The 25070-nt window shown below is 41.6% G+C and overlaps 1 pseudogene; it reads left to right on the top strand.

Annotated features, from left to right (window-relative positions):
• The first annotated feature begins 1345 nt into the window (after nucleotides 1-1345).
• On the top strand, nucleotides 1346-3094 carry LOC123360259 (annotated as a pseudogene).
• Nucleotides 3095-25070: the final 21976 nt, after the last annotated feature.

Raw genomic sequence — 25070 nt, 5'->3', positions numbered from 1 at the left:
AAGCCGCTTCAGCTCTGCTCCACCCATCATCTTGAAGCAGGTGTCACTACCACACCATGCCTCAAAATGTGCCTCAAAGCTGCCACCATCACTGCACCATCTGTTGCACCAAAGAGCCTTCCCGTTTACTGTTCTGCAGCAATCTCAGCTCAGCCTTTTAGGGAGGGAGAGTTCTCAGCACCAGAGAAACACTCACAGCAGGCTGTAGTTATGGGGCAAGTGATGCTCAAATAAATTTGTTAGTCTCTAAGGTGCCACAAGCAGACTGTAGGAATCTTTTTTCCCCCTTTTCTCTCTCCCTCTTCTAGCTGTGTCCAAGCTCTCTTAGCCAGCTATGCCTGACAGCAGTCTCAGTTAAGGCCCATTCAGTGTTGATGCCTTGTTCTTGTATTTCTTAGTAAGGTCAGTTGCATTTTATTGCCATGAGAATTTAACTGTACTTTAACCAAAATGCCTCAAACCCTTACATAAAACTGAAAGGCACATGATGTCTGGCCCATTCAGCCAATCCCCCTTGCTTTCCAACAGATGCTAGCAGACAGCTCCCTTACCAATGGAGCCCCTGCCCCTCTGCAGGTCGTAATCAGCTGTGGACTGCTCTTCTCTCATTTCACAACAGGTGACAGTAATGAGCTCCCTTCTCTCTAAAGCACTGGTTCCCAAACTGAGGGGCGTGCCCCCCTGGGGGGGCATGAAAAAATTCCAAGGGGGGCATGAGACTGAAATTTTCATAACGAATTTTTTTTATCAGCATAAAAAAAAGGTTTTATTTATTTAATAGACCAACAGAAAATAAATTATATATATTCTGTATACATAATAATAACTATTCATAAAATTGTCCAATTACAGGCCTATATTATTTAACTACATTAAAGTATTAACAATCTTCTCATTTTTTATTATGAATGTAAGTAGACAAGAATAAAGGTATAACATAAAGTACAATAATAATAAAAATGCAACTATAAATTAAAGTATATAACTGCAATGTTTTCAAATTTCACGAAATGCGAATATTTATTTTTTTTGCCTTTTGATGTGGAAGAGTGCCGTTTTGGTTGGTGGGGAGGCCGAAGAATGATGTAGAAAGAGATAGAACTTTTTTAAACTTCCCAGCTCGCACGCAAGAGTGTTCGAAACTGATCTATCGTGGGAGTGGTTACCTCCACCACTCACCATGCAAGATCGGCTACTTGCAGGACTGGTGGTGGGGTATATATAGGGCAGCACGCGTCTATACATAGTCATAGTAGTAAACAAAGATTCGTGATAACTCAAATTAACTTACATCCGTTATTATTCACGAATCAGAAATTTTTTTATAGATTTTTATTAGTATATTATGGCCACGATTAAGAAAAGGAAGTATGACGAAGACTACATTAAGTATGGTTTCACCATTATGGAAAAAAATGGGACCGATCATCCTCATTACGTAGTATGCCAAGCAGTTCTCAGTAATGATGCCTTGAGACCTAGTCATCTTGAGCAACACTTGACAAAGAACCACAGTGCTTTGAAAGACAAACCAAAAGAGTTTTTTGCTGCTAAACTTCAAAATTTAAAATGCATGAAGCTAGACACTACTGGAGCTTTTCATCAAGTGTCGGGCAAAGTGGTAGAAGCATTTTATGAACTGTCATTGCTCATCACTAAAGCCAAGAAAGTGCACATAATAGGAGAAACTCTTGTGAAGCCTTGCTCGTTGAAAGTAGCTGATATTGTGCTTGGTGCCGAAAGCAAGAAAAAAAATCTGAAATTTTGCTTTCCAACAATTCCGTGAAACATCGCATCGATGACATGGTGAAAGATCGAAAGCTTCTCCTTTTTTCGCAATTCAGTGCGACGATGCCACTGATGTAGCACAAGGCTGTCAGTTGCTCGTTTACGTTTGATTAATTAACGATGGAACTGTGAAAGAAGAACTGCTTTTTTCAAAGGAATTGATGGCCACATCAAAGGCTTCTGATGTTATGAAAATAGTTTCCAACTTTTTTGAAGAAAATGGACTTTCACTGGAAAAACTGGTTGGTGTATGCACGGACAGTGCTCCAGCGATGCTTCGCTCTCACTGTGGAATTGTGACATTGGTGAAAGAAAAAAAGTCCAGCCGTAACCCCAACTCACTGCGTCATACACAGACAAGTGTTGGCTGCTAAAACCCTTCCAGATGCCCTACGTGACTCATTGAATTTGTCCATCAAAGTTGTCAATTTTGTGAAGAACAGCGCTTTAAATACAAGACTTTTTGCAGCTCTTTGCATGGATTTGGGAGCGGATCATAAAATTCTTTTGTTTCACATGGAGGTACGATGGCTTTCCAAAGGGAACATGCTTTTGAGATTATTCAAACTGAAAGATGAAGTGGAAATTTTCCTCAAGCAACAGAAAAAAGAAGAGAGTTATATCATGCGTTTACAGACCAAACATTTCAACGTTCACTGGCATACCTCGTGGACATTTTTGAACCTTTGAACAATCTCAGTTTGAAGCTGCAAGGAAACAGTGCTGCAAACATTATAGCACACCACGATGACATCAAAGTGTTTATGGGAAAAAAAAATTAAGTTTTGGAAACATCTAATGTAAGCTCAGATGCCTAAGTTTTCATCTTCTCCAACATTTTCATCACTCACTGAAAATGAAGGTTTCCAAAAATTGTGTTTCATCTGGACTGCCTTCCTGATGAATTCACCTGTTATTTTCCAGACAACTTTTCTGGCAACCCCGTTCATAAATTAACACTTAATCCATTCAACGTTGATGTCGATTCATTGCCAGAAGTATTTCAAGAACAAGCACTCGAAATAAAATACGATTCACGTGCAAAAGATATTTTCAAAAACTTAAACCTGGAGGAATTTTGGATAAAATATTTCCCAGTTTACCCAAAAGTTGAAGAAGCACTACATATTATTCTTCTGTTTTCATCAATGTACCTCTGTGAAAAAGCTTTTCAAGATTAGTCATGATAAAAACAAAACAAAGGAATTGACTGGATGTAGAAAACGATTTGTGTTGCATACTTTCATCTTTGAAACCTAAGATTATCCAACTCATGAAGCAAATGCAGCATCATCCTTCACATTAAATGTGTTTTGTTTATGCTGTATCTTATTTTAAATTGCATTTTTATTAAATTTTTGTGCCAAGAAAAACTATTTGTGCTTATTTTTCATTTTAAATTAAAAAAATTATGCCGAGTTTGTGTTTATTTTTAATTTTAAATTACAAATTGAATTTGTTAAAAGGGGGATTGGATGATGGTAAAGGAGAGGTGGGGGGCATGAGGGTTTCTCAAAAATTAAAAAGGGGGTGTGATGCTGAAAAGTTTAGGAACCAATGCTCTAAAGTGTCTGGCCAGGGCTTGCTAATTTTTTTTGTCATACTCTGAGCTCTTTTTTTTCCTTCCAATTCTTTAAGTTTTTCTCTCTAGGTAGATAATGAATTTGCTCTATTGTGACTCACTTTCAAGATAGCACAGGCTCCAGCACATGGATGCAGAAGACAGCATAGCACAGGGAATTCAGTGTAGAAATTGTGACTTAATCAAGAGACGTTGTATTTATGAAGGGTAACATAAGGTCAGTATATTAATGTTGTCTACAAAGATGGTAGGTTTAGGGTTTTCTTGGATTTCTTATTTTTTCCTGAAAGTGCTCCAGAGCAGACCTAGGCTTCCTTAGCAACATATGGAAATAAACAAGAGCCTTTGATTAGAGATTTTTAGCAGCCAGCAGTACTGTATTGCAGTAGGTGGGTGCTTTTAAAATTCCACTGGCAGACTGTTGACAAGTGGCTTTCAGAAGTATGCCCAAAGACAATGAAGCAAGATGCTTCAGATGAAGAAAGAATGAAGGAGGAAAGAGATACTTTCAATTATTAAAGTGTTAGAGAGAAGCAGAAATGAAGGGACTGTTTCTAAGAATGTAGGGGTAGCAGTTTGTCACACTACATTATATGACTAAGTCAGTAAAATCTTTCAGGGCAAGTATCAAACTTCCAATATGTCTAAACAGTGCCTAGCACAAAGGAGGTGTTAAACCTTATTGGAATTTTGGATGATACTGCAGGACAAAATCGTATGTAACTAATAACTCATTTGAAGTGAAGTGTCCCCTTATAATTAAGGTTTGTGAAGCACTTTGAGATCCTTGGATTGAACATAATAGATAAGTGTTATATATTATTAATTTCAGTGTTTTATCTTTAAATATTTGCACATTTATATTGCAAATAAGGCAAATTAATCTGGAACCCCTTCTCTCTTTTTGTCAATCTCTCTGTGCTTCCAATTTTTCCCCTTTTTAGAGTTTTCAGAGCACCAACAATGGAAAAGTCTATGGGACACATTTATTTCTGGTTAACTCCAATGAATTAATTGGCCCATTAACTACTTTTAAGACCACACTTCTGCACACTAGCAGACAAATTAGCCAAGATGGTCAGGGATGCAACCCTATGCTCTGAGTGTCCCTAACCTGATTGGATGACAAGGGATGGATCACTTGATAATTGCCTGTTCTGTTCACTCCCTCTGAATCACCTGGTATTGGCACTGTCAGAAGATAGGATACAGGACTACATGGACCATTTGTCTGACCCACTATGAGCATTCTTATGTAAATTCTCTGATGTTGTAAATTGACAAAATTCCTTTAAAGTCATACCCCATTTACACCAACAGAAAATTTGTATTGGCAGCTGAGTGAAATAAAGCTGGTTTATTTGAGGGTGGGAAAGCAAGAGGGCAAAAAAGGCACAATGATCCTAATTTAGCTGGCATCCTTCAGCATAGCAAACAAACCTCTGATCTGAGCTACAGGCTTGTAACCAGGGATGGTGAAAAGGTTACAGATATCATGATTTGCCTGGCTTTCAAAGGAGAAAGCCAGTGAGTTTTAAGAGACTTCAATTCAGCATTTCTGCTTCTGCTGCCTTTTTAGAGGCTAAAGTAGGCAATCAGTGCTGAAAAAGAACCAGCAGAAGCTCTGTCCTCCCCAGGGTCTATCAGAGGGGGGACCAGGAGGGCCATTTGGCCTGGGCCTCAAGCTCAAAGGGGGCCTCAAATTGAGACACTTGTTAATTTTTTGGCATTTGATAAGTTTTGCAACTTTTTATGTGCATCCCTATTGGACCAAAATGTGACACTCTCTCAGCTTAGAGCTGCAAATTTAAGCAAATATGACATGTGATTTGGTAAAAGACAATTTTTTTTTAACTGATATATATTTTGTCATATTAAAGAGTTAAAATGTTCATAAATATTAATAAAAATATATCGGTTCTGATGGTACAAGATTAGACCGTGATGAACATGTCCTCTCAGATCAGCTGATTATATAAACAAACCACTACTAGTGGCTGGTGCTGGATCAAGTGCGTGTTGAATGGTAGAGAATTGTTACATTTTAGCATCTTTATAGTTTTATGTCTAGTTGACTAAGGAATTATTTATGTGTGAGAATTCCTCATTATAATCTTCATATGGTAGCTACAAGAGGTGACTGGCTGGTTGATTGAACCCTAGCTTGGTAGCTTAGCCATCATCATAGGCTTTCATAGTCTATAGGCCCAGATTCAAGATGAAAATTTGTGAGGACAATCTTGTACAGTGAGTTTCGTGAGGACACACCTTTGAAATGTTTGGACATTATCCCTCTGTCTGTATCCGTGTCTGTGTTTACTATATATGTCATCCTTTTGTCTTCAGCTCAGCCTGTTTTATTATACCTTGAATGCCTGAGTTTTGATTCAGTGATAAGGATAATAACCTGTCTGACTGTTTTATTTTGTTTTCTTAATTAGTATTCTTCGTTTTAAGTCTTTTCAGCATTTGTCTACCATTCAGCATTTATGTACATGTTTACAGTAGAAGATTTCAAGTGTAGACAAGCTACTTATTTACAGCAGAATATTTCAAGTGTGGATAGGCTACATATTGACCAGATAGATCACTATGAAGAGGAGATTTGAAAGTGGTGCAAGCAAGAGATGGCGAAAACAACTGAGTGAAGCAGCAGCTAAGAGCTCAAAGCCAATAACTTCATTTCTCAAACCACTGGAAGACATCTTACCCAACAAACAATGCTAGAGATAGTGAAAACTCCACAACTGCAACAGGTGATATTTCAGTGCCAATACCTGAACATGAGGACAGTAGTCAAGAAGGAGATGTGCCAACAGTAACAGATGCAACAGAAGATCCAGTGTACGATCAAGAAACTCAACAGCATCAGGAAGATATAGATCCTACACAGTAAGAGCAATTCATGACTACTACAGGTTTGACTGTGACTGACATTGGAATTATTGACAATAGCAATGCTGCTCAAATGCAATCTTCTTCAAATTAGTTGTTTTGAAATTCCAAGTAGCATTCCACAAGATGCTGATAATCATGCTTTCCCTAATCAACTGCTGACAAAAAAAATCTCTTCCAAATGGTGAGACCTGCACAAGAGACTGGTTATGCTGGAGTACAGAAAAACAATCTCTGTACTGTGCACCCTGCTTCATTTTGAACAAAAGTGCTGTAAATGCATCAGTTCTCTCTGTTCAATCAGGATGGAGCATCAACAGAGGTTGGAGGATGTTGAAAGACCAAATACCATCACATGAGAGTTCACCGTCACACAAAGAAAACTATGTTGCATGGAAATCAGCCAGTAGGGCAGCATCAGCTGAAAGTTCAATTGAGAATTTACTCTTGACTGAACTCTACAGAAACTAATAATTTTTTTCCAGTTATTGAGCTCATCCTGAAAGTCATCCTTTTTCTTTCTGAGCGGGGATTGGTTTTCTTTGGGTTCCAGTCAACGTATTGGTGATTGTGCAAATGGAAACTTTCTAGGAATAGTTGAGCTCCTCAGCAAATATGACCCACTTTTATCAGAGCATGTTAAACATGTTTGAGTATCAGAGGGGTAGCCGTGTTAGTCTGGATCTGTAAAAGCAACAAAGAATCCTGTGGCACCTTATAGACTAACAGACGTTTTGGAACATGAGCTTTCGTGGGTGAATACCCACTTCGTCGGATGCATGTAGTGGAAATTTCCAGGGGCAGGTATTTATATGCAAGCAAGAAGCAAGCTAGAGATAACGAGGTTAATTCTATCAGGGAGGATGAGGCCCTGTTCTAGCAGTTGAGGTGTGAAAACCAAGGGAGGAGAAACTGGTTTTGTAGTTGGCAAGCCATTCACAGTCTTTGTTTAATCCTGAGCTGATGGTGTCAAATTTGCAGATGAACTGAAGCTCAGCAGTTTCTCTTTGAAGTCTGGTCCTGAAGTTTTTTTGCTGCAGGATGGCCACCTTAAGATCTGCTATTGTGTGGCCAGGGAGGTTGAAGTGTTCTCCTACAGGTTTTTGTATATTGCCATTCCTAATATCTGATTTGTGTCCATTTATCCTTTTCCTTAGAGACTGTCCAGTTTGGCCGATGTACATAGCAGAGGGGCATTGCTGGCATATGATGGCGTATATTACATTGGTGGACATGCAGGTGAATGAACCAGTGATGGTGTGGCTGATCTGGTTAGGTCCTGTGATGGTGTCACTGGTGTAGATATGTGGGCAGAGTTGGCATTGAGGTTTGTTTCATGGATTGGTTCCTGAGCTATGGTGCGGTGTGCAGTTACTGGTGAGAATATGCTTCAGGTTGGCAGGTTGTCTGTGGACGAGGACTGGCCTGCCACCCAAGGCTTGTGAAAGTGTGGGATCATTGTCCAGGATGGGTTGTAGATCCCTGATGATGCGTTGGAGGGGTTTTAGCTGGGGACTGTATGTGTTGGCCAGTGGAGTCCTGTTGGTTTCTTTCTTGGGTTTGTCTTGCAGTAGGAGGCTTCTGGGTACACGTCTGGCTCTGTTGATCTGTTTCCTTATTTCCTCGTGCGGGTATTGTAGTTTTGAGAATGCTTGGTGGAGATTTTGTAGGTGTTGGTCTCTGTCTGAGGGGTTAGAGCAGATGCGGTTGTACCTCAGTGCTTGGCTGTAGACAATGGATCGTGTGGTGTGCCCGGGATGGAAGCTGGAGGCATGAAGGTAGGCATAGCGGTCGGTAGGTTTTCGGTATAGGGTGGTGCTAATGTGACCATCACTTATTTGCACCATGGTGTCTAGGAAGTGGACCTCCCGTGTAGATTGGTCCAGGCTGAGGTTAATGGTGGGGTGGAATTTTTCCAGAGTCTCCTTCCCATGAGTCCAGATGATGAAGATGTCATCAATGTAGCGTAGGTAGAGAAGGGGCGTGAGTGGACGAGAGCTGAGGAAGCGTTGTTCCAGGTTGGCCATAAAAATATTGGCATATTGTGGGGCCATGCGGGTGCCCATAGCGGTGCCACTGATCTGGAGATATATATTGTCATCAAATTTGAAATAGTTGTGTGTGAGGATAAAGGCACAGAGCTCAGCAACCAGTTGTGCTGTGGCATCATCAGGGATACTGTTCCTGACAGTTTGTATTCCATCTGTGTGTGGGATGTTTGTGTAGAGAGCCTCTACATCCATGGTGGCTAGGATGGTGTTTTCTGGAAGGTCACCAATGCATTGCAGCAAAAAAACTTCAGGACCAGACTTCAAAGAGAAACTGCTGAGCTTCAGTTCATCTGCAAATTTGACACCATCAGCTCAGGATTAAACAAAGACTGTGAATGGCTTGCCAACTACAAAACCAGTTTCTCCTCCCTTGGTTTTCACACCTCAACTGCTAGAACAGGGCCTCATCCTCCCTGACAGAATTAACCTAGTTATCTCTAGCTTGCTTCTTGCTTGCATATAAATACCTGCCCCTGGAAATTTCCACTACATGCATCTGATGAAGTGGGTATTCACCCATGAAAGCTCATGCTCCAAACATGTTTGAGAATCACAAGAGAGTCAAAAGCACATGCATGTCCATTATCTCTCCACACGCATACAAAACCAGTTTATTGAGCTACGTGGGTCATTCACACAAACAACAATTCTTGATGAGATTCGAAATGCCAAGTATTTTTCAATCATTGTTGATGCCACTCCAGATTGTTCTCACAAGGAAAAGACTACTATGGTTATTCGATATGTTAAGATTGTAGACAGCTCAAAATTTTCAATTGAAGAAAGGTTTATTTTGTTTGATAATTTCCCAAGAAAAACTGGAAAAGAAATTGCTGCTCGAGTACTAGCAATTCTAGAAGGTTTAAGTTAGATTTTCAAATCTGCATTGGTCAAGCCTCTGACAATGGAGCTAATATGGCTGGGAAGTACAAACATGTACAAGCAGTTCTGCTTGAGCATAATTAAAACTGTATTTTCTCCAGCTGTGGAAACCACAAACTAAACCTTGTAGGTGTTGACTGTGCTGAATCATGCAAGGAGGCAATTACTTACTTTGGAACTGTTCAGCAAATGTACAATCTCTTCAGTAGCAGTCCACAAAGGTGGGAAATTCTGAAGCAATATCTTCCTGTTTCACTGCATGGGATGTCCAAAACTAGACAGTCTGCACGGATTGATGGTGTTCAACCAGTTGCGCAGCATTTGAATTCCTTGAGAAAGGCTTTAAATGAGCTTGAATCTCTCAGTCTCACTGCCTGGGCTCGAACTGAACTTCAGTCTATTCAGAAGCACATGTCCAAGTTTGAATGCATTCTGGTGTCATCTTTGTGCATGAAGCTACTTACGATGATCCACCAAACTAATCTGATAATTGAAGCACACAATGCTACACTTGATGTTGAGAGGGATAACATTGACAGTCTTATCAATGACATTCAACAGATTTGTGAACAATGGGATGCGATCCTAACTGAGTCAAAATTAGTAGCACAGAATATTGGCATTTCATCTAAGTTCTCCACCAATCGCAATTTACCTACTGAAAATCCGATTCCGAGCAGCATTATAGGGTCAATGTCTTCCTTGTCATCATTGACTCTATTCAATCAGGTCTTACATGTCGATTTGAGTCACTGCGACTAATTCGTACCCTTTTTGATCTTTCTGCAGCTAAACAATTTCCGCAACAGTACAACAAAGAAATCTCAAAAGATCTCAGTGACGAGGTCATCTTTTTCAGATGAATATATTCCACGAACTTTAAATTGGATTGCAAGCCAAAGGAATTGCTTCAAAAAATACTTGAACTTGGACTCTCTGGGGTGTTTCCTAATATCACAATTGCATTGCATATTTTTGTCAGTTTCCCTGCATCAGTGGCTTCAGGTGAATGCACCTTTAACATGTTGAAGCAGGTAAAGAACTATCATCGTTCAACTATGGGACAAGAGCATTTGTATGAGCTTGCCATGCTTAATATCAACTGTGACATTGCACAAAAGCTAGATTTTTCCTCAATAATTAGTGCATTTTCACAGAAAAAGGCTAGAAAAGCATTTATTAAGTAAAAAAATTTCAAATTATGTCTCACTCTTTTTTGGTGCCTTATTTTGTTTTCATTTTGTTGTCATTTTTTAATTTTTATTATGGCTAGTGGCCTCAAAAGCTGTAAGTGGCCCGGGCCTCCCTGGACCTCTGAGAGGGCCTGGTCCTCCCCTCCTTCTGTTGCTGTTGATGTGGTGTTGAACCAACCAGCATTGGGAGAGCTGTTTTCAACTAGTTCAATTAGACGTTATTACATCATTTAAAAACAGATTTAATTGAAAAATGAAGGCTATTTTGGTTAAAATACAGTTACCTGTGGTGTTATTTACTATAAATGTATGACTTTCCTATTATCAGACCATGCCTTTTTGTATACCTGCAAACACCTATTTCAAATAACTACATACAGTTCCTTTTAAAAGTCTTGTCTTGATGAATCAAGAACCAATAAAAAGGGACAGAGTCTTTTAGATGTGAGACTTATGTTGGTGGGGATCTGGGGATCTTCTTAATTTATTATAACAGACTAGGAAATAAATTCATGTCCAACAACATTCTGAACTGGGGTTTCTGCCACCCACCCCACCTTATCTCACGTATCCTTGGTATCTGAAAGATTAAAAAAAAAATAGGAATTTGATTTAGAAAGGATTCAAAATGACTCAGAAATGGGCTTGTCTATATGGTGCAGCAATGCACACCAGATGGGTGTGAATTCTAATGCAGACTAACTGGCCCGTGTAGACCCTGTTGGCATACAGTAATAGTTCCCTAGTGCATTTAACATAGTACAGTCTGAAACTTTCAGTTTGAGTCATTCAGTACTGTTTGAAATAGTACTATGTTAACGTGCAGCAGGGAACTTTTAGTGCATGCCAACCGGGTCTACATGGACCAGTGAGTTACTGCTCAACATGTTGGTGTACATTAGAATTCACAGACCCCTCATGCATACTGGTGCACCATGTACACAAGCCCAGTATTAGTTTCTTCAGTGCTATCTGATACTAAGCTGAAAAATGATTTCTGTCCATTAAAGCAAACAAACACTCTTGATCACTCTCCAATGTCATTTGTTTTCCTTCCTAAATATCCCTTTTTATTAATACTAATCATCATTTGCATAAAGACCCCTGCCACACACACACATGCCAGCATGTAGAAGGCATCTCTTGTCTGCTATTTTGTGCACAATATAATTAGCAAAGCAACCTGTACCACTTCCAGTTTGATTCATTTCCTGATGCTTAATCTGATTCATTTACAATTATGACAGTAATTGGCATAACTGTTTAGATGTAATTGGAAAACTTCCATAAGTGGATACCCTATTATAGATCTATCCCGGTGGTAGATAATATTCACATTGTTCATTTATCAGGAAGCGCTAAGCGGATTTCTAAGATAAGAGACAAATGAAGGCTGCACTCTATTAGATTATTATAGAAACATTCTAACAAGATGGGTAAACTAACAAAAGAACCTTTGAATACTTGTAGGTGAAATGATAGGGCCCCAATCATACTCCCAGTTAAGCCAATGACAAAACTCATGTTGACTTCAATGGGAGAAGGAAGAGCCCTTTTATTTTTATTACATGCCCACTTAAATGAAGAGCAATACTCCAATTCCGTGTGGCTTCAACTAATGCTCTCCTTATAGGGTTGATAGGGTTGTTTCTCAGGCAAGTGCAAAGGGAGTTAAAACTACTCTTGAAAGCTGGAGATTTCTCTTTGTGGAGAAATCCCCTGTGTATGTAAAACCATTGTAGACAGCTTCTATTGCTCAGACATCAGTGTACTGAGCACATCAGGGGAGATGGCATGTCCAGAGCACACTGTGCTCAAGCTATCCTTAACTGGCCCAGACTTCCGTAGGGGCCATTGCCCAGACTACCAGGGGTGGCTCTAGGCATTTTGCCACCCCAAGCGTGGCAGGCAGGCTGCCTTTGGCGGCTTGCCTGTGGAGGGTCCGCTGGTCCCACGGCTTCAGCGGACCTCCTGCAGGTACGCCTGTGGGAGGTCTGCCGAAGCAGCGGGACCAGCGCCCCCTCCGCAGGCAAGCCACTGAAAGCAGCCTGCCTGCCGCCCTCGCGGCGCCAGCAGAGCGCCCCCTGCGGCTTGCCGCCCCAAGCACGCGCTTGGCGTGCTGGGGCCTGGAGCCGCCCCTGCAGACTACTCCAACATGTGTTGGGTCCAACTGGCTCTCTGACAACTCCCCCTACTCTCCCTGCCTCTGCTGCACCCAGCTCCTTCTATGTTGGTACAGATTTAATGTAATAAATGTTGGGATGACACCACCCTCCATTGAAATGTGCTTATGTTATTCAAGCCATTCAAAACTATTGCACATAAAAGTCCATCTAAAACACCGGGTAACATTGGGCCCTGGATGGTTCTTGGATTTACAACCGAATTCAGAGCTTCTCACCTCTAGTGAACCAGTTTAAAAACAGCCAAGCTGTTCATTGATCTGTGAGAGTTGAGTTAATGATTTCAGTTCAGTTCCTAGTTTAGAGGTGTTCACATCACGATTGACATAACTGGTAGCCTCAGTAGAGGGCTTAAGAATTAAAAGGTAATGGGAACAAAATCATTCTCTCATCAACAGGGGTGGTCCTTCCAACTGAGAGTTGAAGCACATTATCTGGACACAGTGGGGTAATGAATCTCCAGGCTGCTAAACTGGTACCTTTCATGCTAAATTAACTAAATCATGTTCAAGGACATAATGAATTTGACTTTGGGTTGATACTAATCCAGTTCTGATTATCAGATCAAGGTGAGGACTTTCCTTTATAAGGTTCAGAAATACTAAGAAAGGAATCAAATGGGATTTATTTTCTTTATATCTCAGAGAACCACAAAATTAATACAAGTAAAGATACAAAAATCTGGATTGGTTAAATTACAAATGCATGTTTCATTTTATGTTAATTTTAGCACAATAGACATTTTAAGTGGAGACATTTTTTTCTCTACATATAATGAGGAAGGTGTCTGGATTAATGTTTCTTCAGGGACAATTTTAGAAGCACCAAGCTAAATGCAAGAAAACTCAATGAAAACTCAATGAGACTCCAACAGTTTATAAATGAAACTGCTATTTGCCTGTTCAAAATCCAAACCAGCTATGCTCTGGCTAGTTTAACAACATTATTTTCATTACATGTTATCCTTATAAAGATAGGTAAGATAATTACAAACATTTGTTAATACACTCTGGTCGGTGTATCCTTGCATGCATTCTGATGTGTCACTCTGGTGGATGTACCAACCCAGCACCAAGCAGGAAGGGGTTAACGAATTGTTTTGGGCTCAAGTGATCCTGCCTTGCTGCACCTGCAAGTTATGTCAGCCATGGAGGAAGAGTTCAAAAGAGGAGCAGCTCAGCTTAGCATTAGGCATCTCAGGGAGAAAGATGGCTTGCTAATCTCCTTAGTGCCTAGGGAGAGAGAGGCCTGACAGATGGCAGAGCCTGCTTCTTTTTCTATAGAAGGTCCAAGCTCCCTGAAGTGAAGGAAGGCTGGTCAGTAGACAGCGAGCTGGACTACTGCTTGATTTAGGTCCCTCTGAGGGAAGAGAGGCTGGCAGCTTGTCTGGAACTGACTGTCTGTTTCCTTTTGCTTTGTTTATTTTCCTGGTCTTTTGTTTTTCCCTTCAAACCGTGGAAGGAGTAAACTCCAGCAGAACTCCGCTGGAGGGCTGGGATTTCATCCCTGGTCCAGTGCTACTGAGCACCCCAGTCTGGATGACAGAACCTGAGTAAATATATAACCTCATCATCCCCCAAGAGAGTGCTGCAGAGGGACCAAAACATGTACTAAGACTAGCAAGGCCACAGGAAGAAATGCTATGTCAAAAATGACCTTGGCGTGTGTTCCATTAAAACTACAATTAGCTTGTATTTGAGTACTTCCTATGTGCAATAACAATAGATACTTTATACCAAGATAACAGGCTGTAATGAATCATTATGAAACAAAGCTTCTCATTAAGCTGGCGGGAAATTCAGTAGCCAATAGCAGCACCCAAAACCGCAGATTGTGAGCACACAGGTTCGCTTCCACCATATAGAATGCACCAGCCAATGTGGGTCCCACACAAGTTCTGTGCATGCGTGGCATATCCGTGAAGCATGTGTGCTGAGGGAGTAGGGCAGGAAATGGCTGGTGGGAGGATCTGACAGCATGAATACTGCAGGGGAGAGAGCAAGAAAGAGAGAGATACATGCCTGACCAAAGGGGACGTTGAGGTGAGGAGAGCGGGCATTCGGCCTCCCTTGAGCCTGCCCAGCCAGGGGGCCGCAACACGGTAGTTCTTCTCCCCCTCCACCCCCCGTGGGAGGGAGTAGAGAAAGGAGGCGCTGTGGGGAGGAGTCCATGGGGGGGTTATTGACGCAGGGGCTGTCTCAGGCTCCAGCAGAGGTTATGAGTGGGAGAGGGGGAAGGTTGGGTGTGTGTTCAGGGCTATGGGGGATAGGGGTTGTGTTTGGGAAGGGGGTGGGGGTGGGCAGGATGGATAAAACAAAATTACACACAATTCCCTCTAAAAAGACTAAAATAATACATTCACGGGCTCTAAAATAGTCATAGGATGACAAGCACATTTATCCTTAAGGTAAGTGTAATGACTTGCCCATCAATTTGACTCCCTGAATTCTACAACAAACTTCATCATGTTGTCACTGTCTGTTTCATAATTCCACACATTATACAGATTATGTACATACCCATAATAGACTACCACAATGTTTCTCCAGATCAGTGGTTCTCAACCTATTTATCACTGTGGGCTGCATATGTAGCTATCTATGTATTATGTGGGCTGCATCCACACAATAAATATACTACCTATACGGCCCTGAGGCTGTCACATGGGCTGCGGCTGTGTGCTGATTGGGCTGCAAGCAGCCGTGAGGTATGAGTTGAGAACCACTGCTCCAAATGCTTTAGAAATAAGGATAGAAGGCCCCAATCCTGAAGAGCTTTCAGTCAAAGGGACACTTCCTGCTCCAACCTGAGTCAATGGCAAAACTCCCACTTGACTTCAATGGGAGTATGACCAAAGAAAAAGTTTACATTTGACAATCTCTTTCTGCTGCTCAAACACTCATGTCTACTGGCTAAGCTTGCTAATAAACCTTGCTTCTCTTTAGCTCCAGTACAGCAAAAATGGTCCAGGTCTTCAAGGTGACTAGACATATATTCAGATTATCGTATTCATGCGGAACATTTTATTTCTGATATGATACAGGCCAATTTATTATGTGCATTGTCAACAGGTGCCTAGAACGGAATTGTAGAAATCAGTGAGTCAGACTTACTTTCCCTATGAATCACTTTACTGGTTACTTTCCATCATTTTTTTCCTCCCTTTTAAAAAAATGTTATCCCTCACTAAACCACAGCATGTACTGTTTTTGGTTTGGGTTTTTTTTAAAAGTCAAGTGGTAGGTACTTGTGGTCTTGGTGCTGAAGGTTCAGGGTTCAATCCTAGCTGATGACAATGGCATTTTTACATCTAGCCACAAAGACTTTGGCCCAGCTAACTTTAGCACATCTTCAAGTGTTATCTTACTGTGCTTTCATCATTAATATCTGTGCCTCCTTTCTTTCTCACAAGCCAGTCAAAATTCAACTCTAAACCCATATTCTAGGATGAATACAAATCTTCAGCTTTGGTCTGGGCTCTATCTGATATTATCTTTGACACGTTTTATCTTTGAATTCCACTAGATTTAAGAAATGGGGTAGAATACTATTTTATCAATCATCAACCTTATATGTATGCAAGATTATACCAGCTATAAGGCATGCTCAATGCTGACTTTGAAAATCATGGCAAAAAGAAATATATATGTTCTTCACATATGAAAAGATTAAATAGAACAATTAAGGGTCAAATATCCCTCCTCCTTCCCCCAAAGCCCCCCTTTATTCAAACCAAATAATACACTTACTATATTGAGCTACTCCTATACAGTACTTCACTATGCCATGGATTGTCATCTACTATGCCCACAGGCCTTCAATATTCTAATGAGCTTTCTGCTGGTTTGGGGATTTTTGTCTCCTAATTTATACGCCTGCCTTCTCACAATTCCTCTTGTTTGAAATCACAATACAAGTGGGCCCTTTTTTGGTTTGTGCCTTTAAATTAAATAAACAGATCTGTCTCTTCCTAACTGAGATCTGAAATACCTAGCTCTTCAGGGGAGTTTTTCTTGAAGTAATAGGTCAGAGAGAAAATAAACAATCTATGCCACTTGAATTTTTTTGCTATAAATTGCAGTATAGTTCTACTGTCAAGGTTTAGAAATCTAAAAAGGTAATTGGGATAGTCATTTGTAAATCTAGGATTTTAGAAAGGGTCTTATGAGAGAAAACTAAGATAGAACCAAAGATGGGGATGGCTCATAGACACACTATGGTGCTTTAACTGAACCAGTGTAGCAGCTTCGACAATCCACTGTGTTGCCAAGAAAAATTAGCTTTGTAAATAGTTAATGAAATAATGTTTATAGATTCTCTCAAGTCACTCTTCCTTAGTCTGTTTTCACTCTTCTATACCTAGAATACCAGACCACTGTATGCAACCATGAAAGCAGGGCAAGATCTGGAGATAGGGTGATCAGATGTCCTTATTTTATAGGGACAGTCTCGATTTTTGTGTTTTTCTTATATAGGTTCCTATTACCCAACCCCAATCTCAATTTTCCACATTTGCTGCCTGATCGCCCTATCTGGAGAATACAAACACAGCCTTTGAGTGGCATGGACTGAAACTCAATCATTAGTGGTCATGTTTTTGTTAGAAGAACATTGTATCATAACTGGTGCTTTGGACCATTTTCTCTCCAGGCTGATGTCGACCATTGAAGCAGTATGGGGTTTAAAACACCACAGGATAGATGGAATTTATGACAACTATTATAGTATCTCCCTAGTTAGATGGTTTGATATATGCACTTAAAGCCAAGACTAAGCAATCTTTCTTATGTATGAATAAGACAAACTATCACCTACATCCTACAAACTTACAGCATGTAGTCTGTGTTCAAAATAACTTTCTGAAAACCTAATAATTTAACTTGTTTTATTATAAGCATTTTAAAATGCACATGTGTAGTCTAAATTCATTAATACAAATCAGAGTGAGCAAGGAGTTGACGCTCATTCTCCTATATGCCAGGGGAGTATCCTAATGGCTGAGCTATTGGCTGTTCCAGAGTATCTTTCCTAGTGGTGGCTTTTTGTTTGTTGTTTTATGTGAAAAATTTCAAAAGGTTTCAGTTTTATTCTGATGAGGTATGAAACCTAATTATGAAACCTCAAAAATGTTTGTGAAATGGAATCCTTATTTTCTGGCAAGCCCTAGTCAGAAGATTCCTGCTTTAGATTTACAGCAGGGGTGGAGACTGGCTGAAGTCTTGGGAGGTGGCCAGGAAGCAGGGCTTAGGAAGCTGAGAAGCTGAAGAAACAATCATATCTCATCTTTTTAAAACCTTAACCTCTGGCAGAGAAAGCTTTACTGAATCTCAAGCTTTCTTCAACTGGTAGTCTGAAAATTGTTGAGCATCTCTCTCCAGCTGCTTCATATGAAAAGCTGAGTGGCAGATGGAAATCCCTGTGTTCTCTATAGGGTTCACACTAAATATCTAAACTCCTAGGTTGTCATTTAGCTGAATATTTTCATCAGCAATAATTCTGCAATGACTTACTCATACTGTATTACTGAGATAGAAATGGTGATATTCTGGCCACAGATTAAGGCCCTCCCCTCAAGAAAACTCTGGTCAAGTCCAATATGCACAATTAGCCAAAATCAGAACAGCCAGACAAAATCAGAACAGCCAACTCCACAGTTGCCAATTACCTTAATTTCACCATGTCTTAATTTGTGTCTTAGAAAGTGTTACCGTCAGACAAAGCTCCATCCGTGTGTTTCATGAGTTCTGGACAGTCCTTACTAGGGAACTGTAGCCATTTAAAAACATTCTTAAAGTTGCCTTTTCATGCAGCCACTTCTACTTAGGTGATTCCATTATAAAGCAATATCTCATTCTCACAGTTGACAGTTCCTGCCAATTTCCCTTTGTTTAGCACTCCACCATGTTCCACTGTGAATACACTGGAAGTACATGTACATTTCCATAGCAGCCCTACCACTGTCTTATAACGTTATTGGAAAAACCTCCAAAGCATGATTTAAAGACGAGGTTTTTGTTTAAATAAAAATAGTTTTTAGACTTGCCACTCCAGTGACATTCCCTTTAAAAACAAAAAGAGACAATTTTAACAATATTTGTTGTTTAACTATTTGTTAAACATTTTCTCATCCACTCAATTAAATGGAATCACTAAAATATGCAATTAGCCCTGAAATCTCTGTCTGGAAACCAGGATTCTGGAAATTGAATAGACTCCGGCTGATAGACTCTGGCTGACTCTGGCCCTTGTAGAAATATATCCACAAGATGGATCAGACCACCATATGCATCATGACTGAGAGGCTTGTCAGAAAGTGGTGTAGTACAGGTTGTCACCTCACTCCTACTACATCACGTATTTGACACCGAGTCCGTTCTTAAAACTCTAATTGCTATATTCCACATTACCGTTCCTATTTGAGATTTACCTGGGGAACAAAAGGTCATAATTACCTAGCCTGGGAAAGATGGAGACAAGCATTCTTAGCTACTGGTACTGCCAGCACATCCAAAAGGAGAGAGGGAGCCAAGAGACTCCTTAGTTTATTCACCTTTGCAAGTAGATATAATCCCTAAAATGTGTTGAGCTGTAAACAAAAAAAGTATCTTAGTTTTTTATATGTATCATGTTAAGAAAATAGTAAAGTTGCAAAATCTAGCAGTCAAAAGAGAAATACCAGATTTATGGCAACTTTTATTTGCCTCCTTGCCTCCGTGCGTAAGCATTATGATAATGTTCATTTGCATGATCACATACTCAGGGCTGGCTCCAGTGTTTTTGCCGCCCCAAGCGGCAATTCTTCAGCGGCAATTTGGTGGCAGGTCCTTCCCTCTGAGAGGGACTGAGGGACCTGCTGCCGAATTGCCGCCAAAGAGCCATACATGCTGCCCCTTTCCGTTGGCTGCCCCAAGCACCTGCTTGCTGCGCTGGTGCCTGGAGCCGGCCCTGCACATACTCTCTTTCCATAGGTACCTCTGCCTCGTTCAGTGCAGAGGATGGGCAATGCTTACTGAATAGACAACTGTTCACAATCTTTTTATACTGATCATTCAGTATGTGGCCCTATGCCATGTTTAGTAACCACCATCCAAATCTAGCACTGAATATAGAATGTTCTCATGGGCTTTTCTGCTATATTAATCACTGTACAATGCCACAGTCCAGGTCAATTCCTCCTGTGTTTGATCAGGAGTTGGGAGGTTTGGGGGGAACCCGGGCCCACCCTCTACTCCAGGTTCCAGCCCAGGGCAACTGTGGACTGCAGCTGTCTAGAGTGCCTCCTGGTACAGTTGCGCAACAGCTACAACTCCCTAGGCTACTTCCCCATGGCCTCCTCCCGACACCTTCTTTGTCCTCACCACAGGACCTTCCTCCTGATGTCTGATAACGCTTGTACTTCTCAGTCCTCCAGCAGTATGCCTACTCACTCTCAGCTTCTTGCACACCTCTTGCTCCCAGTTCCTCACACGTACTTCCTCTCCTCTGGCTCCCTGGCTCCTTTTGGCCTGACTGGAGTGAGCCCTTTTATAGCATCAGAGGGGCCTTAATTAGAGTCAGGTGCTTAACAGCCTCACCTGACTCTTAGCAGGTTAATTGGAGTCAGGTGTTCTCATTAGCCTGGAGCAGCTCTGGTCACTCAGGGAACAGAAAACTGCTTCTCCAGTGGCCAGTATATCTCCCTTCTACTACTCTGCTGTTGTCCCACTACTTAGTTGGTATCCCAGACCTGTGGATCCTCCCCTTAGGCTGTGGGGAGGTCCTTTAGCAGTGGGCGGGCTTTGCCAGCCCACTTCCTGGATACCAAATAGGACTACTCAGCTGTTCCAACTGCCCTGGGTCTATCACACCCCACATGATTCATCAGCAGGACTGGATCACTTATATCCACAGCACAGACCTCTTCCCACTTGAACTAATGGAGTTGTAGCAGCAGTAGAAGGTTATCATCCTCTGTGTGAACCATCCAGTAGAGAGGGAGAAACACATGCTTTGCCAGACAGTTTCATACCTGTTTGCTAGACAGCAGAGGACTGTTGACACTGGATTCTAATTGCAGGCTTTGGAAAGGAGTATGCTGAGTGTAGTGTTTACATACCCTTCTTTTCCTGTTCACCCTCTCTGCCCCTCTGCTTCAACTCCTATCCTCCACTTGCTACAGTCTGTCTCTGTCCCCATTCTGCTCCTATACCTCCCACCCCTTGTAGCCTGTCTGTATTTTTCTCCCTGACCACTCCTCACCCTTCTGCCTTCCAATTAGACCAGTATTTCTCAAACTGGGATCGTCGCTTGTGTAGGGAAAGCCCCTGGCTGGCCGGGCTGGTTTGTTTACCTGCCCCATCCACAGCTCCCACTGGCTGCGGTTTGCCACTGCAGGCCAATGGGGACTGCTGGAAGCGGCGGCCAGTAAGTCCCTCGGCCCACACCTCTTCCAGCAGCTCCCATTGGCCTGGAGCAGCGAACCGCAGCCAGTGGGAGCCACAATCAGCCGGTCCTGCGGACGGGGCAGGTAAACAAACCGGCCCAGCCTGCCAGGGGCTTTCCCTACACAAGCAGTGACCCCAGTTTGAGAAACACTGAATTAGACCATTTCTTCTCCTGAGCACCAGCAGGAGGAGCACTGAGAGTACAGGAGAGACAGTCTCTCTGATCTCAGTTCCTTTGTCTGGTACCATAGTGGCTTCTGGCAGCTGGGAGCAGCAATTGCAGAAAAAGTACCCTTCAGCCTCTGCATCCCTGGGCTAGAGAATGCCTTATACAAATGTAATTTTCAGAGAATTTGGTAGAAAAACTCTAACATGTCTCTACTGAGCATGTGACAATTGTGCTTTTCTGAGGTGTACCTTAGTCCCTCCTGTTCTCTGCTTGTGGCACATAATAGTCTAGTCTCTGTGGGCTGTAATACTTTGGTCTAATTTCAGTTGTTGGATTTAGTTTGTGAATGCTGGGTGGCATTGGTGGCCTGTGATACCAAAGAAGTCAGACTAGATGATCTGATGGTCTCTTCTGGCCATAAATTCTATTACCATCATGCTATAACTTAGCCAAACTGGATGTATTTTCACTGAAATGGCAAAAGACACATCCCTGACATCTAGGCAATCCTCCTGCCAAATATTAAGTCCCTGACCCAAAGCATGGGGCTGCTATATCTTCTCAATGCAATAGATATAAAAAAAATTAACATGGGCAAAACAATGCATTTTCTATAACCTTTTTCTAAGAAACAGCTGAATCATTTTTGCCAAAATTCCATAAAAATTCAGCTTGAGGCAGATACCAAGCATGGAAAATATCAGTCTGAATGGTTGAAGTTATAAGCTATTGAAACAGAGTCTTAGAATGGAAAGTGTTAGGTAAGCTTTACTATAGGCATTACTACCAGCTCCACCTAGTGTGTGTATATATAAAGATTGCCATCTCGTGCATGTAAGAATAATAGTCTCCATTGTACACTACCTACCAACTTGGTCTCTGTGTTACCTAGGTTGTACTTCAGCCATCTCGTTCTCATCCAAGCTCGGACAGACAACAGGAAAACCAAGTAACTAAATACACAATGTGGGTATGGTGAAAAGGAGGAGAGAGCTGAGAATCATCAGAAAATTAACTGTCTCTATTTCCACTTCTGGCCTCGGATATGCATTGAGGGAAAGTTAACACAGAGAGACCTTGGAATACCCTGCATAGCAGGGCCCTCAGGGCTAAAAACCAAATGCCAATAAGAGTACCCTTTTGGGCCTCTTGGAGGCTGACTCATCGATCCATTGCCAGTATCGTTCTGTCTATCCCTGCCGTTATGCACAGGCATGTCAGTAACACCTCATGATCAATGGTATCAAATGCAGATAATTGATCTAAAAGAATCCTATCTACTTTCCATTCAAACGGCACCTTGCATTGGAGGATCCCAATGCATTTTTGCAAATATTAATAAAGCCTCATATACCCATGTTGGGGTAGGTATGTGCTTTTTATCCCAATTTCAGAGTGGAGGAAACTGAAGCACAGGAAAATTAGGGGAGTTGCTTAAGGTCAAAGTAGAAGCACGTGGAAGAAAAGGAATGAAATCTAGGTTTCTTGATTCTCAAGCTCATGTCTTACTCACAAGCTCATCCTTTCTCCTGCCATCTATGAGGCCAACTGCTGAATGTTTATTCATGTGAGTAGTCCCATTGGCTTCAGTGGTACTACTCATGTGAGTGTGCAGCCCTTGATCATGTTTATGAGCACTTAATCTAGCACATAATATGCATTTAAATGATTTGTTTGTAGGTGTATAGTCTAGCTGGAGTTACCAGATGGTACTGTTACAGATAGTCAAATCACTCTGTATAACTCAAGTGTTATTTTGAAGAGTGGTTGTTGTCACTGGAGCTGGCTGACGAGTTGTTACTAAGGCTGTTTCACCCCACTGCAACACTAGCTCAAGCATAAGCCACACTCATGCTTCAACCCTTCACCCCCAATCCCAACGGCAGGCTAGCTAGCTCAAACTTATAGCACCATTTAACTGGAGCTAGAGATTTGTGTGTGTGGACTGGAGCTGATTCGTTGGTACCACTCAAACTATAGCTTGAGTTAACTGTGCTGTGTAGTGTACAGTCTCTGAAGAAATGTTATATTATTATTCGGAGTGATGCAGCTTCTTTGGAGGAGTTGTAGAAACAGCAAGTGTTTGCTCTCTGCCTTAATCTCATTAACTAGAGCAGGGGTAGGCAACCTATGGCACACGTGCCAAAGGTGGCACGCGAGCTGATTTTCAGTGGCACTAGCGCTGCCCGGGTCCTGGCTACTGGTGCGAGGGGCTCTGCATTTTGATTTAATTTTAAATGAAGCTTCTTAAACATTTTAAAAACCTTATTTACTTTACATACAACAATAGTTTAGTTATATATTATAGACTTATAGAAAGAGACCTAAAAATGTTAAAATGTATTACTGGCACGCGGAACCTTAAATTAAAGTGACTAAATGAAGACTTGGCACGCCACTTCTGAAAGGTTGCCGACCCCTGAACTAGAGTAAAGTATTGGGGTAGATCTGCTTCCTGGACCCAAGCATTGGTGTTTGGGCTGAGATTCCTGAAAGAGGAGATTGCCTGCCTCTGTTCTATGACTGGTGTATGTAATGTAAATAAACAAGTTACTCTAAGAAAATGATTCCATGCCACTGATTTCACCTCCAAACAACTTGCAAGTCCTCAAGTATCTGCTACTGCTCAGCAGAAGGATGACAATGTTCACACACATATGCTTGAGAAGGAGATAGCTTGAATCCAATTGATCACATGGCTAACTTGCCCACTATCTGCCTACTAAGCTATCTCTGACAAGACTTATTCTAACATTTCAAACTCCTGTATATTTTCAGTCCCTATCAGAAAATAATTTCCTTTCCTCTTCAAATGTTGAATTTTTCCCATCAATTCCCACCAACCACCACTACCAAACAAAAAATTTAAAAATTCTACCTGCCTGAGATCAGGAAAAATTCAGTGGCAAGTTTATGATACAGTATCTCTTGATCCTGCAGGGCTAGTATGACTCACAGGCCTATTGGTGGTTCACAACTCTTGTGTCAGCAGCAATTGTCAAACCTGGCATACACACTTCACCTAACACACCATTGTCATAATCTGTATCTAAAAAATGTCATGTAATATATAATTGAAAAACTAACAGCACACTGATCATTGATATTCTTGCATGATGTATATTTGAGTTGCGTACGAAGCGTTATGGATAGAATTATGTTACTAACATGCTTGTTTGGCAAGCAATGCACAAGCCAACCTGCCCTAGACAAAGAAATGTGTATTCGTTTGTCTGACCTGCCTGATCATCAGGTAGAGAACTCAGGCACATTTACATAAAAATTAAATGAAGCCATCAACCTAAAGAGTGGGGGAGATAGTCTCTTGCAAGGATCTTAACTTCAATTGATATACAACAGAGGTTGGCAACCTCTGGCACACGGCTCGCCAGGGTAAGCACAATGGGGGTAGCGGGAAGCCGCAGCCAGCACATCCCTCGCCCGCACCATTTCCCGCCACCCCCATTGGCCTGGGATGGCAAACCACGGCCAGTGAGAGCTGCGGTTGGCCGAACAGGTAAACAAATTGGCCCAGCCCGCCAGGGTGCTTACCCTGACGAGCCACGTGCCAGAGGTTGCCGACCCCTGATATACAACAGTGTTAATGAATTTGGCTCTTGTGCAGATATGCAAGAAAGGGAGGACATAGTGCACAAAAGTCAGACATAACTGCAATCACTGCTAGCACCTCCTGGGTGGTGTTACCAACCCCAAAGAAAGTCAGGAGGAGGCCAGGTCAGGCTACAACTGCAATCCATGACAAAAGACTGAAACTTTTAGAAGAGTAATATGTTGATCATGCCACCCAGGTGTATTGGAGAACTCCAGGCATTATTGTCCCAGAGCTCCACCTTGGACTGTGGAACTCCATTTGCCTCTGATGCAGGGCCTGAAACTGGGGATA

Source organism: Mauremys mutica, chromosome 1, assembly GCF_020497125.1.
Source record: "Mauremys mutica isolate MM-2020 ecotype Southern chromosome 1, ASM2049712v1, whole genome shotgun sequence".
Classification (NCBI taxonomy): Eukaryota; Metazoa; Chordata; order Testudines; family Geoemydidae; genus Mauremys; species Mauremys mutica.
This window is presented reverse-complemented; position numbering and strand designations above follow the sequence as displayed.